The sequence below is a fragment of the Mustela nigripes genome, chromosome 2, assembly GCF_022355385.1.
Source record: "Mustela nigripes isolate SB6536 chromosome 2, MUSNIG.SB6536, whole genome shotgun sequence".
Lineage (NCBI taxonomy): Eukaryota > Metazoa > Chordata > Mammalia > Carnivora > Mustelidae > Mustela > Mustela nigripes.
Window position 1 is genome coordinate 206,438,626 of NC_081558.1, and position 14,324 is coordinate 206,452,949.

Sequence of the window (14,324 nt, forward strand, 5' to 3'; positions counted from 1 at the left end):
CTCTTGGACTACACCCCCCACTTCTGTGACTGCTTCAGGTTTTGTTTGTTTGTTTTTAGCACTGTTAAATTTTTTTTTTTTTTTAGTTTTTAAAAATAAAATAAAAACCTTGTCTTGAATGTAGTATTAAAAAAAAAAAAGACTTAGGGGCACCTGGGTGGTTCAGTGGGTTAAAGCCTCTGCCTTCAGCTCAGGTCACGATCCCGGGGTCCTGGGATGGAGCCCCGCATGGGGCTGTCTGCTCAGCCGGGAGCCTGCTTCCTCCTCTCTCTCTCTCTGCCTGCCTCTCTGCCTACTTGTGATCTCTCTCTGCCAAATAAATAAATTTTAAAGATCTTGGAAAAAAAAAAAAAAGAAAAAAGAAAAAAACGTAAAAAAATACTCATCACTTTATTCTAAATGGTTATTTCTGGAAAGGGCAATGAAATTGCTGGGGAAACGTAGGAAAGGAACTTTCATTTTCACTCTGCATGGTTTTTACCCCCCCCAAAAAATGTATTCTTTATATGATATTTAAATAATAAAGTATTTGGGAGGGGTGGGACTGGTCCACAGAAATGACACATACACTGGACCTTAATCCTCAGTGAAAACCCCAGAGCCCAAGCAAAGACGACACTCACTCTCCTCCCCTGAATCTTTCAGACGCTCCGCACCTGCCCTGCGTCTTCAGTGAACTCTGTGCTCACCCCCACTCGGATCCCATTTGATTTCTATCCTGCGTAAAGCCAGGGACCCTCTTGGGCGGTCCTGTGGGACCCTCTCTGGGTCCTCAGACCCGGCCAGCCTGCGTCACCACCGCTCCCCGGGGACACTGCAGGCACAGACGGTGACGAAGGACGCGGAGGCAGCCGCCCTGTCCACCTGGTGAGGACAAGCTTCCTCCAGCTCCGGCTCCCACATCCCCCTGTGGCTCCAGAATAAGGGACTTTGCCAGCGAAACTGGCAGCATCTGCTGGGCTTGGAAGAGTGTCTTGGAGACAAGATGACAAAATGGACAAAGGTCTCCTACTGTATTTACATTTTTTGACTGCAAAGAACTTTGCAGTTTACTGAAGTTTGATCCGCTTCCAATTTTTTAAAAAATGTTTACTACGGTCATTTTGATGATGGTTACATAATTCCCATGTCCCTGTAACCCAACTTCAACTGTTCAATCCTGTTTCACTCTAACCCTCCCGCACCGGATTCTTTATGTTGGGGAAAATCTCCAATATTGTACCATGCCATCCAGGAATGCTTCATATATGGTTAAAAGAGGACCTTTTCCATAAACATCAACACAACACTATTTCTATGCCAAATTTTCCTCTGGGCTACGAATTGTCCATTTAGTTTCTAAACATCTGTGATATTCTCTCTCTCTCTCTCTCTCTCTCTCTCACACACACACACACACACAAGCAAGCGCGCATGTGCACACGCACACAGAGTGGGTCTGTTCAAATCAAAAGCTAACAGGACCCACACGTGGCATTTGGCTGACTCTTGGGTTCCCTTTATTCAGGATTTCCTCCGCCTCCCTCTCTATTTCTTTCCTTTGCATTTCCGTGTCCCCTGCAGAGCTAACCGCCTATCCCTCCCTTTCTCTGACTCCCCTAACCTCCCCCAATCACGATCATCTTTTTAAAAACTACTTTGCTGGTAACTCCTGGTCACGCCTAGGACGGTGGTCCTTGATGCTCAGGCTCCAGCAGGGATCCTGAAGAGGAGGAGGTGAGAGCTCCCACCCCCCACCCCCGAGAGCTCTGCTAATCACACCACATCAACCCACACGGAAAGCAAAAGTACACGAAAATTCCCCAAAAATCACTCATGCGGGCATCGCTCTGCAACTGCCACAACCTGGGTAAATTACTGTCCTTCTTGGGCCTTACTTTCCTCATCTTTAAAATTCAAAGATGAAGGTCTCCTGGGTGGCCCAGCTGGTTGAGTGGGTGACTCTTGGTTTCAGCTCAGGTCATGATCTTGGGGTCCTGGGATGGAACCCCATGTTGGGCTCTGTGCTCAGCAGAGAGCCTGCTGGAGGTTCTCTCCCTCTGCTCTTCCTTCTGCTCTCTCTACCTCTCTCTCTCAAATAAATAAGATCTTTAAATTACAAAGATGAGCAACATAATGAGGACATTGACTTTAACTGGGCATTTAGCGCCCAAGGATCCTTCAAGAGTCCTTCCAGCCAAGTCTGTGATTTAAGTATCCAACTCATACAATGTGTTAGCAAAGAACACCCCTCTCCTTTGTGGGGTTTGGGGGAGCAATTTCATAAATTTCATAAATGGGACAATAACAACGAAGAAATGAAGATCGCAGATGCGGATTAGAAACAAAACTTCCGTCATCAGCATAAACCCCATCTGAACAACACGGTCCTATTTCCCATCTGAGCCACACTCGCAGGTATACGATAAAGGACGCTACAAAAGACTCATGGTAAAATCTTGGGTACATGGGTGTTTCTAGACTAGTGGTTCCTCACCGGGGGCATTTTGTTACCCTTTCCCTAGGGATATTGGGCGACGTCTGGTGACACTCTGGGCGTCACAGATGGGGCGGTGTGCTGTCACAGAGGCCCAGGCAGGGGGGTGGGGGGGCTGCAAACTATCCCCCAGAACAGCGTGCTGTCCACAAAAAGGCATCCAGCTCCAGTGCGAATAGCTCTGAGGTTGAGAAACCCCAAGAGAGAGTCTCCTAGTTACCCAAGCGAAACCGTACCGTGCCGCAGTTTCAGGCGGAGGCTGCTAAGTTCTAAAACCACAGGATACACACCCTGCGTTACGAGCTGCTCCACCACAGACCCCTCCAACACATGAGGTTTGATCAAGACACTGGCTTGGTTCGGCTTGGCTTGGTTCGGTGATCAAGAGAAATCAGAACACCTATGTCTGAATCTAAACTCTTCCCTCAATGTAGTCATCTTGGGAAATTCCTTAGAAGACATCCCCCAACTGAAGAATTTACCACGTGTAGCTGACTTATCTTGGAATGACAGCGCCTGCGCTGTGGCAGCCTCATTGAGGGCATGAGCCATGAGGGATCCTGGCCCTCCTTGGTTCGAAAGGAAGGACAGGCCATGAACAAACAGGCCAGTGAGTAAGAGCCAGAGTTCCAGTGCCTCCCCCTCCCCACTACCATGACAAGGCTAGAGCAGTGTATCGCGAGGAGAGGAGGCGCTTGGGGACACCGTGGGCTGAGGGGATGATACTTCGTACTGGACACTCTGGGAGGCTTGTCTGGCGAGGGGACCCGTGAGCAGAGCCCTGCAGGAAGTCAAGGACTGACCAGGCCAGCTGGAAGAGGAGTACATCCCTGCATGCAGAGCAAGGCCTGAGGCTGGCTATACTCTAGTCCCAGAAAGGAGGTGTGGGAAAGGCCCGAAGTTAAAAGGCAATGGGGGGCGGGGGAGACAAACCACTTGAGGCCACGCAGCCATGTGGGGAGTCTGGTTTTCAAACCCGAGCTAGCAGAAAGCCACTGGACGTTCCAAGCAAAGGAGTAATGAGATCCGATTGCCGTTGTGACCCTTCTGATTATACTGTGGACAGTGGACATCATGCAGACGAGAACGGAAGTAGACACCAACGGAGAGGGGCGCCGGGGTGGCTCCGTCAGCTCAACGTCTGCCTTCAGTTCAGCTCAGGTCATGTCGCAGGGTCCTGGGATCGTGCCCCATGTTGGGTTCCTTGCTCAGCGGGGTGTGTGCTTCTCCGTCTGCCTGACACTCCCCCTGCTTGTGTGCTCTCAAGAATTTTACTGAAAATCAACCCCCCACCCCCACCAAAAGAAAGACTTGCCACTGAGGAAGGTATTCCAAGAAACATGCCCCAGACTCTAAAAGCACTATTTCCAAAGAGGACCCCCCTGATGAGTGGTTGTCTCTTCTAAATAAGTACTGGGCAGTGTTGCCTCCCCTTCCCATCACAGGGAAGATGTCAAAAGATGGTTTTGCCATCAGCCTCTTTACCACACAGAGCCAACAATGCCCACCAGGGGGCGACGAAGTGCAACTACCACCACCACCACCACCACTGCCTGAGAAGCCTAGACGTGGCGCCCGGTGAGCAAAGGATTCTACCACCAAAGAAATAGCAAATAAAAACTCAGATCGACCTGGACTGTTTTCTCCAGTACTTTCATTTCCGTCCTTGAGTGTTCTGGTCTCTCAGTCCTCAAGGAGTCAGCCGGAGCCAGGTGTGGGGAGGCGGGCAACAGAGAAAGTGAGGTTCGGGCTCTGAGCCTGGGAATCCATTACCTTCCCCTTCTTCCTCCTCGGGGGGCTTTTCCTTAGACTCTTTATTCTTGGTCACATCCGCCAGAAGATCCACGGGGCCGGGATGGGAGTGGGTCTAGAAAATGACGAGGAGGAGGCTTCTCGGCCGATGAAAGCATGAGCTCCAGGCCAACCTGACACCAGGACAAAGAGGGTCCTCCGTCTGATCTACCCCAGGGAATTACCCTGCGGTCTGAGCCAAAACCACAGTCTGTACTCAGGAGCCTGTCTTCTGTCTCCCGACTAACCACAGGCCGTCGTGGGTGGCTGCCCGTCAAGGGTGAGGGGACCCTCTGTCCTAGTCCTTAGCTTATCATCTCTCTCTCCCACAAAAAGCACCTAACAAGGCAGGAAGGAAGCAAGATGCCGCAATCTGTGCCAAGATTCAGGAGAGCCGTGGTGAGAACTAATTCAGACGTCACCACATCCTCAGACGTCCCTGCCTGCCCAAACGTACGCTTCCGACTTCAAAGGAAGATTGTTAATTACACATTATGATACCAATTATATCCGAATGCATTATGAAACAGGATCTTTGCTAAGCGATTTTATTATTTTAATTCTTTTCTTCTATCATTTTTAATAATTACTCTCTGGCTTTTATTACATTAAGATGCAATTAAGAAAGAAAAGTCCTTTATATTTTAAATCTACTGCATTCTTTTTTTTTTTTTTTCTTAACATCAAGAATTCCACAGCCTTCCCCAATAAGGTAGCACAGAATATAGCTGAAAGACAAAAGGAACAACTTGGATAAAACTAGCTGAGTCCCATTTAGGGGGAGAAAATGCCAGTCTACTCATTTTGAGAACCCTTGGCATTTACTGAAACAATGGAGAAATCTTGATCACAGGAAGGCAAAAAAAAAAAAAAAAAATCACACACACTTGTACACTCATATGGAAGAGAAAGCCCTCTACCATCCAAGAGGGCACGGCAAATCAGGACTCCATGCTAAACTCTGGGAGTACTAAGTGTTCAACACTAGTATTCAGGAACAATAATTAATTGAATACTAACTTTCATCCTGTCCAGTAAAATGACACCGTTATTAAACGTGAAACTACACATGCTGAATTACATTTCCTTTGAAGTGTAAAAATGTCATGTAACCTGCAGAAGAATGAACAAAAAAAGAGTAAGATTTGAACAATTTTAAGCCACAATTTGTGAGCCACAGAATTTCCCGTTCACACACACTAAGGCTGAGTGGCATTTCAGTGACGAGCAAGGATTTTCGCACGATCCATATGTTGATAGCCTTATTCATCTTTTACTTATTTTCTAGTCCACAGGTCAGCAACCTTGCTTTCTGTGAAGAATCAAATAGTAAATATTTCAGGGTTTGTTCAGGTAATGACTCAACTCTGCCCCCAACATAGCACTAACTCAACCACAGACACTAGTAACGAAGAGGTGTAGCTGTGTTCCAATAAAAAAATATTTACTGGGGCGCCTGGGTGGCTCAGTAGGTTAAGCAGCTGACTCTTGATTTCGGCTCAGGTCATGATCTCAAGGTCGGAAGATCGAGCCCCATGCTGGGCTCTGCGCTCAGTGAGGAGGCTGCTTGAGAATTCCCTCCACCCCCTCCAATCTGCCCCTCCCCTCACTTGCACATGTGCTCTCTCTCTCCAAATTAAATAAATAAATCTTTTAAAGAAAAAAAAAAAAAGGTGGCGCCTGGGTGGCTCAGTCAGTTAAGCATCTGCATGATCTCAGGGTCCTGGGATCAAGCCCCACATCGGGCTCTCTATTCAGCAGTGAGTTACCTTCTCCCTCTGTGATAACTTTCACTCACTCTCAAATAAATAAAATCTTTTTAAAGCAAAAGTAAAAGAAAAGGAATGGAGGCTTTAAAAGTTTATTTACAGGGCTAATGAGTGGCTTGGTTGATTAAGCATCTGCCTTTGGCTCGGGTCATGATCTCAGGGTCCTTCCTGAGCCGGGAGCCTGCTTCTCCCTCCAGCTGCCACTCCCCCTGCTTATGCTCTCTCTCTTTGTCAAATAAATAAACAAATAAATAAATCATTTATTTGTTTACGAAAACAGGCCCCTGGATTCATCATCAGGGAACTACAGATCAAAAGTACAATGACATTCCAACTGACACCTGCCAGAATGGCAAAAATCAAAAGCACAAGAAGCAAGTGTTGGAGAGGATGTGCAAGAAAGGGACCCTCTTACCCCGTTGGTGGGAATGCCAGCTGGTGCAGCTCTGGGAGACAGCAGGGAGGGTCCTCAGAAAGTTACAAATAGAGCTCCCCTACGACCCAGCAATCGCACTGAAGACTGGGTAGAGAAGACTCGGTGTCTAGAACCTGTATTGCTCAACCATAAAAAAGAAGGAAATCTTGCCATCTGCAAGGACACGGATGGACCTAGAGAGCATAAAGCTACGTGAAACAAGTCAATCCGAGAACGACCAGTGTCATAGGATTCCACTCATAGGTGGAATTTAAGAAACAAAACAAGCAGAGGGAGAAAAGAGAAAGAGAGAAATCAAGAAACAGACTCTTAACTCTAGAGACAAACTGACAGTCACAGGGTGGGGAGGGCAGGGGGGGCAGGTGATGGGGAGGAAGGGGTGAACTTGCAAGACAAGCACTGCGTAACGCACGGAACTCCCTGATCACTACTACACTGGATAACTAAAACTCACAGAACAATGCATGTTAATAATGCTGGAATTAGAATTTTAAATTTAATTAATAAACAAAAAAAAACGCAGGCCCGGGGGCTATACTTTGCCTCCCCCAGTGTAGTGCTCAGGGTGCGGGGAAGGAGAAGTGAAACCGCGCCCTTCCAAGGCTCCGGTAAGAAAGGGGCAGGAACAAGCCGAGACAGGAGCGATCTGAACCCGCCTGTGAAGACACTGAGCCCCCACACTCTTCTTCCCATCATACCCGGGAGTAATTTTCCAAGATCAAAACCACGTCCAGACACACAAGGTAGGAATTGGTCCGCCACAATCTTTGTTCTCAGATACAAGCGTCTCCCCTGTCCAGCAACTCACACAGCACTCAAGAATGAAGACCATCCATAGGCAGGTCTTCCCACTGTTGGCCTTGAACTCCTCCACCTGCTGAACGGCCCGGGAGGCTCCAGGGAGCCTAGAGTGGCCAAGGTCCACCAATGTCACCTCTCCTCCCGCAATACGTATGGCTCTTCCTTCTCTGGACACCTCCCCCTAACACCTCGCACTCCAACCACCAGCAAATGCTATCAGCTCTCCCTTCACAATGTAGCAAGAACTGGGCTGCTTTTCACCAATTCCATCACCAGGATTCTAGTCAGAGCCACCTGCTAATTGGTTTTACTAATTCTGCCATGGATCCTGCCTCTCCCCCCAAACAGTATTCTCATGTTAAAAAACTAAGTGAGATCATGTCCATCCATGGTTCCCAAAACCCTGTCAATGGCTTGCAAGGCCCTATGGAATCTAGATCCCAATACACATGCCCACATTGCCCATCGCCTCCCTAGTCACCCCCTAGTCCTCTCCTGCTCATTCACGCTGTAACAGGTGCAATGGGCTCCTTTTGTTCCCCAAACACACCTGAAACTCAGGACTTCTGCTCTTCTCTTGCCTCGGCCTGGAACACTCTCTCCCAAAAAGGCACCTGGCTTCCTCCCTCGCCTCCCTCCTGTCTTTGCTCACGTGTGTCCTCAGAGACATCCTCCCTAATCATCTTATGGAAATCACAGTCCGATTCCTCAACCCCACCTCCACGACTGGTGTACTGCCCTTGCTCGCTTGGTTTCTCCCCCAAAGCATGAATCAGCAGCGCACATGCTGTGCTGTACTTCAGACTTCACATGCACTAGAAGGTCAGCGCTATGACCTTGGCTGGCCTTGGTGTCTCGAACTGAGAAAGGCATGCAGCAGGAGGTAAAAAAAAGCATCTGTTGAATAAATTAATCCCCTTCTATTTATCTGCCCTGGAGTATCTCAGATGACTCCATTTCCCCTCGGCTTCTGTTCCTCATTTTTAGCATCTTTATTTTTTGTTTATTTTAAGATTTTTATTTATTTATTTGACAGAGTGAGTACAAGCAGGGGGAGCGGTAGGGAGAGGGGGAAGCAGGTCCCTGCTGAGCAGAGAGTCTGACGTGGGGCTCAATCCCAGGACTCAGGGATCATGACCTGAGCCAAAGGCAGACACTTAACCCACTGAGCCACCCGGCGCCCCAGCATCTTTATTTTTCATTCTACTTTCACCTTCATTCAATCACGCTTACAGATTCCTGTTTCTTCCTTCTACACTCCACATCTTCCCTACCCTTCTTTCTTTTATTATCCAGAACTGTTTATTAAGTAGATTTATACATTTAAGAACAGAGGCTTTTTTTTGAATTACTGTTTCTACCAAATCCTGACGCCCGTATCAAATACGCAAAGAAACCAAGAGTTTGCAATAATGTCTTTTTTGAAAAAACTTCCTGATCGTCTTTGAAGGATAATATGGAATCGATTCATTATTCTGGTAAATTTAAGAACGAAGCCGTTATCCAGCCTTTTATATACAAACAATACCTCGGGGTAATTTTTTTAAAAGACTGAACTAAAATTCTTTATAAAAATGTTCCAGCTAATAAATGCAGAAGAAATGACGGAATGAGATTATCACCTTTTTGGAAACACCTTAAATGAAAGCTGGTGCAGGCATCCGCTGCGAGCCATCCGTGGCTGCCGGGGCCCCTACTAAGGAATGATCACATTCATAGCACCTGCCGATATTAACACTTTAGAAAGATACAAAATATGTCACTTGATGAAGTTACATTAGCCATTCATGAACTACTTTTGCCCAAAAATACGAACTTGAATCGAATAAAGCCTTTAGTTTATAGGAAATTATGGAGACAATAAAACATGTTCAATGACCACACAGAGATGCCGAGCTGGCCACAGGGTCTATATTGTGGCAATGACACAGGACAAAAAAGCCAGTTTCTTGACCAAATATGCTGTTGGAGAGAACAAAACAGAGACAGCAAATTTATGTATTAAAAGAAACTAAAGAGACTATCAACCCAGTGTCATGTGTGGACTGACTTTAAGTCTTCTACTGACTACAGGATTTTTAACTAACTGTGAAAAACTACTTTATCCAACAATCAGGGAAATTTGAATGTGCATATTCAGTGATATTAGGAAATGAACTACTTTTCTTTTGTATGTGATCATAGTGTGTCAAGGCGTAACTAAAAGAAACCTATCTTTTCAGAGTCATAGGGAAATATTTAAAAATAAATCTGATTTTCTTTTTAAATCCACATCTTAAAATTCTTCTTCAAGGTCAGGACTTCGGTTGTTTCGATCCGAAAGAAGCCCCTGTTTCTCAAAGACACCCATAAATAAGGGGAGGCAGAAAGAAGAAGCAGTGAAAATCCACAAAATGCTGGGCACAGATTTAGGTCCCTATGATAAACAAATAAATGAAAAAGCAAACGTACTGATATACCCGTGATGCACCTAGAAAGTCCTTCAGAGCATTTAGGAGAGTATAAACTGCTCACCGTGCGGATGTCAGGCTTCTGAGAATGTTAATATCTGGAACACAGCCATCTGGAAATAGAAAAAAAAAAAAAATACTTCTGAGTGGCCAACAGCTTTCCCAAAGCCCACGCACTTTATCCCATGCAAGAAAAAGAAGCATGTCATTTATAAAACTGTAGCCAACAAGGCAGCAACAAGAACGCACAGTCGAGGGGAAAAGCAGAGCACTCAAAATTAGAAGCAGAGGACCAGAGCCATCCAGGAGTTTATAACAAAGACAGAGTGTACACAGACCCAACCCCCAGGGACAGCCCCCTCGAAAACCCTCCTACAGTAATAATATCCACGCGTCCGTGACACAGTTCCACCCAGGCTCAGGATGCTGGTCAAGAAACAAGAAGGTCAATATCGCTCCGGTTGTACCATTATTTCCATTAACATGGTTACAATTTAAGAAGCTCCTTTCTTAGGGGAACCCTCCTACACTGTTAGTGGGAATGCCCGCTGGTGCAGCCACTCTGGAAAACAGGATGGAGGTTCCCCCAAAAGTTGAAAATAGAGCTACCCTATGACCCAGCAATTGCACTACTAGGTATTTACCCTAAAGATACAGATGTAGTGATCGGAAGGGGCATATGCACCCGAATGTTTATAGCAGCAATGTCCACAATAGCCAAACTATGGAATGAACCCAGATGTCCATCAACAGATGAATGGATAAAGAAGATGTGGGGGTATGGGGATAGGAGGAATACTATGCAGCCATCAAAAATGAAATCTTGCCATTTGCAATGATGTGGATGCAACTAGAGGGTATTATGCTAAATGAAATAAGTCAATCAGAGAAAGAAAATTATCACATGATCTTACTGACAGGAGTAATTTGAGAAACAAGACAGAGGATCATAGGGGAAGAGAGGGAAAAAGGAAGCAAGACAAAACCAGAGAGGGAGACAAACATAAGAGACTCTTAAACTCAGGAAACAAACTGAGAGCTGCTAGGGGATGGGGGAGGGAGAGGGTGGCTGGGTTATGGACATTGGGGAGGGTATATGCTATGGTAAGTGCTGTGATTTGTGTAAGCCTGATGATTCACAGACCTGTACCCCTGGGACAAATAATACATTATATGTTAATTTTTTAAAAAAAGAAGAAGTACCTTTCTTCCTTTAAGGAGGGAGGAAACAAAAAGCAGAACTGAGATCAAGGAGCAAAAAGGAAGGCGAGTTTCGAACTTGAGATTGAAGCCAGGCTTCTTAGCAAGGAGCACCCGCCCCCAAGCGGCTGAGCAGGTGCCCCGCAGCCGGCCCCACCTGGCTCTCAGTGCTGGGTGAGCTGGACTGGAAGTTCTGGAGGACCCCAAACAATTCCAAGGTTTTGTGGGGCGTAATGTTTAAAAAAAAAAAAAAATTCTGATGTTTGCTAAGAAATGGGAAGGAAGACTTTATTCAGAGGAGGGATGGAGCTCACTCTGAATGCAGCAAGGACCCCCGGGGATGACAAACCAGCAGAGTGAGGGGATCACGACTCAGAGGACACGGCAAGGCTGGGTTACTAAAGCCACAGAAAACGGGATTCCTGCGGAAGGCAGCCTGGGGTGACCAGATACTGCCTACCCAGGTGGTCACACACAAGGGTGCGGGATTCTAAGCTGACTTAGTAGGAATCTTGTTACGACTGGGCTGGGCAAGCCAAGACAGGACAGGGACCCTGCAAGGTCCAGGTCTAATCAAAGAGGAGGCTCAGAGGACCCTGACCTAAGTTGCTTAGGGAAGGGTACTGTCAGTGACAGTAGCGCCACCTTGTAATAGAGACGCTGCACCCAGGGATGGTATCCGAGGTCCCAAGGTGTAAGCGGGAGCCAGGAGCAGATCCCAGACCCCCGCGGGCCAAGCCAGGTGGTGTCGGCTCCACCCGCTGCCTCTCCGTCCCTAACACTGCCCAACACCCCTGACACTGCCCAACACCCTCTGATTGCCCAGCTGCTTCCCCACCTACAATCTCTGTTTTGCCAAAATCTGGAAATGCCCATTTCCATACATCCCGCTCTCATATAAGAGAAAAGTACATTTGAACATGACCCCCATGTGAGTAATATATATATAGAATTCCCTGTGACACCATGGACATGGAGTCCTCATCAGGAGGCGCACTGAAGCCTTTCAAAGCAGCCTTGTAGTAATAGGCATAGAAATAAAATAGGAAAAAGGAAAACAAAAGAAAGACAGAAAGAAAAACCTAAAAGCCTGGATTTAAAAGCATCTGAATAAAAACAGGAAGTTTCCAATTCCGGACAGGATTACAAAACACCCAGAGCACAAGCTAAGCAGTTTCGCGGATGTCGGATGTCGGATCCCCCAAGGAGAGCATTTAAAGATGACAAAGCTGTTTCTTTGCAGCTTGGAAAGTGTCATCTACTGGATAAAAGGTACTGAAGAATCTGAAGGGTCACGTGCTCCGAACTGTCTGGTTGGGTCCCATCTTTTTTCCACCATTCTGTGCCCTGGGAGGCTGACCTCCAGGGTCTGCATCAGCCGGGTGCCCCTGCCCTCTGGCCCTGCGGCAGGTAACCGGCAGAAGCCAGGAGAGGAGGAGGAGGTAAGAAGGAGCATGTAACCCCCTGCTTCCTCCCCGCAGGGTCCCTGGAGGTCTCTGCACCACAGGTCACAGCTTTGCTCAGCAACTCTCTCCCTCATCCTTAGTTCCGGTGGCTGGAGAGTACCATTGACTGAATATATCCCCCAAAGTCATAGGTTGAAACCTGCACCCCAATATGGTAGTATTAGGAGGTAGGGTCTTGGGGTGATTAGGTCATGAGGGTGAGGCCCCCATGAATGAGATTCCTACCCTGATAAAAGGGACCCCAGAAGGATGTCTGGGTGGCTCAGTGGGTTGAGCATCTGCCTTCGTTCGGCTCAGGTCATGATCTCAGGATCCTGGGATCGAGTCCAGCTTCAGGCTCCCGGCTCAGCAGGGAGCCTACTTCTCCCTCTCCCTCTGCCCCTCCCCCAGCCTGTGCTCCCTCTCTCTCTCACATAAAATCGTTTGTAAAGGGGGGGACCCCAGAGAGCTCCCTCACCCCTTCTGCCACTAGAGGACAGCCATCTATAAACCCACAAGTGGCCCATCACCAGATACCCCGTCTTCAGTGCCTTCAGAGTCTGGGTCGTCCCAGGCTCCAGAAGTAGGAGAGATCAATCTCTGTCGTGTGTACGTTTGCCAGTCCGTGGCATCCTGTCACAGCAGCCTGAACGGATGGGGACAGAGGGGCCTCTTTGGGTCACCCCAGGACCTGACTCCCCGCCCTGCTCCCTGACCCTGTGCGACAGCCACATCCAACCCTCGTCTCTCAGCTCTCTGAGTCGGCCGCATCTTTTCCCACCGGGCCTCTGACGGACGACAGTGGAAAGAGAAGAAGGGCAGAAAATCACAAATTTGGGGCCCCTGGGTGGCTCAGTGGGTTAAGCCTCTGTCTTCGGCTCAGGTCATGGTCTCAGGGTCCTGGGATCGAGCCCCACATGGGGCTCTCTGCTCGGCAGGGAGCCTGCTTCCTCCTCTCTCTCTCTGCCGGCCTCTCTGCCTCCTTGTGATCTCTCTCTCTGTCTATTAAATAAATAAATAAAAATCTTAAAAAAAAAAAAGAAAATCACAAATTTAATTTGCCATACGTGCCGGCAACTGAGTAGTGGGGGAAAAAGGAAAACCCAATTTTTAAGCCAGGTTGCGTGGGATGAACAGGGTAGGCAGGACATGGCTGAGGAGGCTCCGCATGTGACAGTGCCAGTGAAAATCCCGCATTCACATCCACAATTATATATAAAGGGAGACATGCATTTTTTTCTGGAAAGCAAACTCCAGGAAGGAAAAGGTCAGTAATTTAGTTGTATTCTCAGAAGCTGACCCCCGACATACAGAGCCAAGTGCTGTCAGAGAAACACAGCACGGAAACAGCCTCTCTCTGGCCAGAAGAAAATGACCAGGTGGACGATGGGACCTGTGTGGGCTGTGGGAGGAGCCACCAACCCCCACCCCCACCGCCGCCACCCCCTCCTCAGAGGCAGCTGGGATGGTGTGCACCCGCCCAACAGCCAAGTGACATTTCAAAAGCTCATCAGCCCAGCAGGTGTTCGGGAAGCACTAGCAGAAGCAAAAACAGTCAGGGGCTGGGAAAAATCTCATTTTCTTCTGAAAAGCTGGGGACACTGAGGCACAGGAGAGCAGGAGTCGGGGCGGCAAAGCAGGAGGGGAAAAGCAGCAGACTCGCAGAGCTGATGACCCATCCCAAGGCCAGGGGACAACCCATCCCCTCTACGTGGAGTCAGCCCTTACCTTGGGGGAGGGGGCACTGTTCCCCTAATGGAGACAGCCATTGGGTACGAACCCCACAGGGCTGCCATGGGGGTCAGTGAGGAAATGTACATCCAACAATCGGAATGCCTTCCCAGGGATGCTTTACAATTTGTATCAGAGTTCTTCTCAATTTTCTTCTCTACTGGGATGGTCGTGGCCAGAAATGAACAGAAGCCCACAAAAGACAGGAAATCAACCTCCGATTCC

The 14,324-nt window shown here is 47.9% G+C and overlaps 1 protein-coding gene across 2 annotated transcripts in view; it reads right to left on the reverse strand.

The window, feature by feature from the left end:
- Positions 1–14,324, reverse strand: part of TIAM1 (TIAM Rac1 associated GEF 1) — a 383,207-nt gene that overhangs the window by 294,048 nt on the left and 74,835 nt on the right. For both annotated transcript variants that reach the window (XM_059392241.1, XM_059392243.1), the window contains exon 2: positions 9,788–9,836. The gene's annotated coding sequence lies outside the window, so the exon portion shown is untranslated. The remainder of the gene's footprint in view (positions 1–9,787; positions 9,837–14,324) is intronic.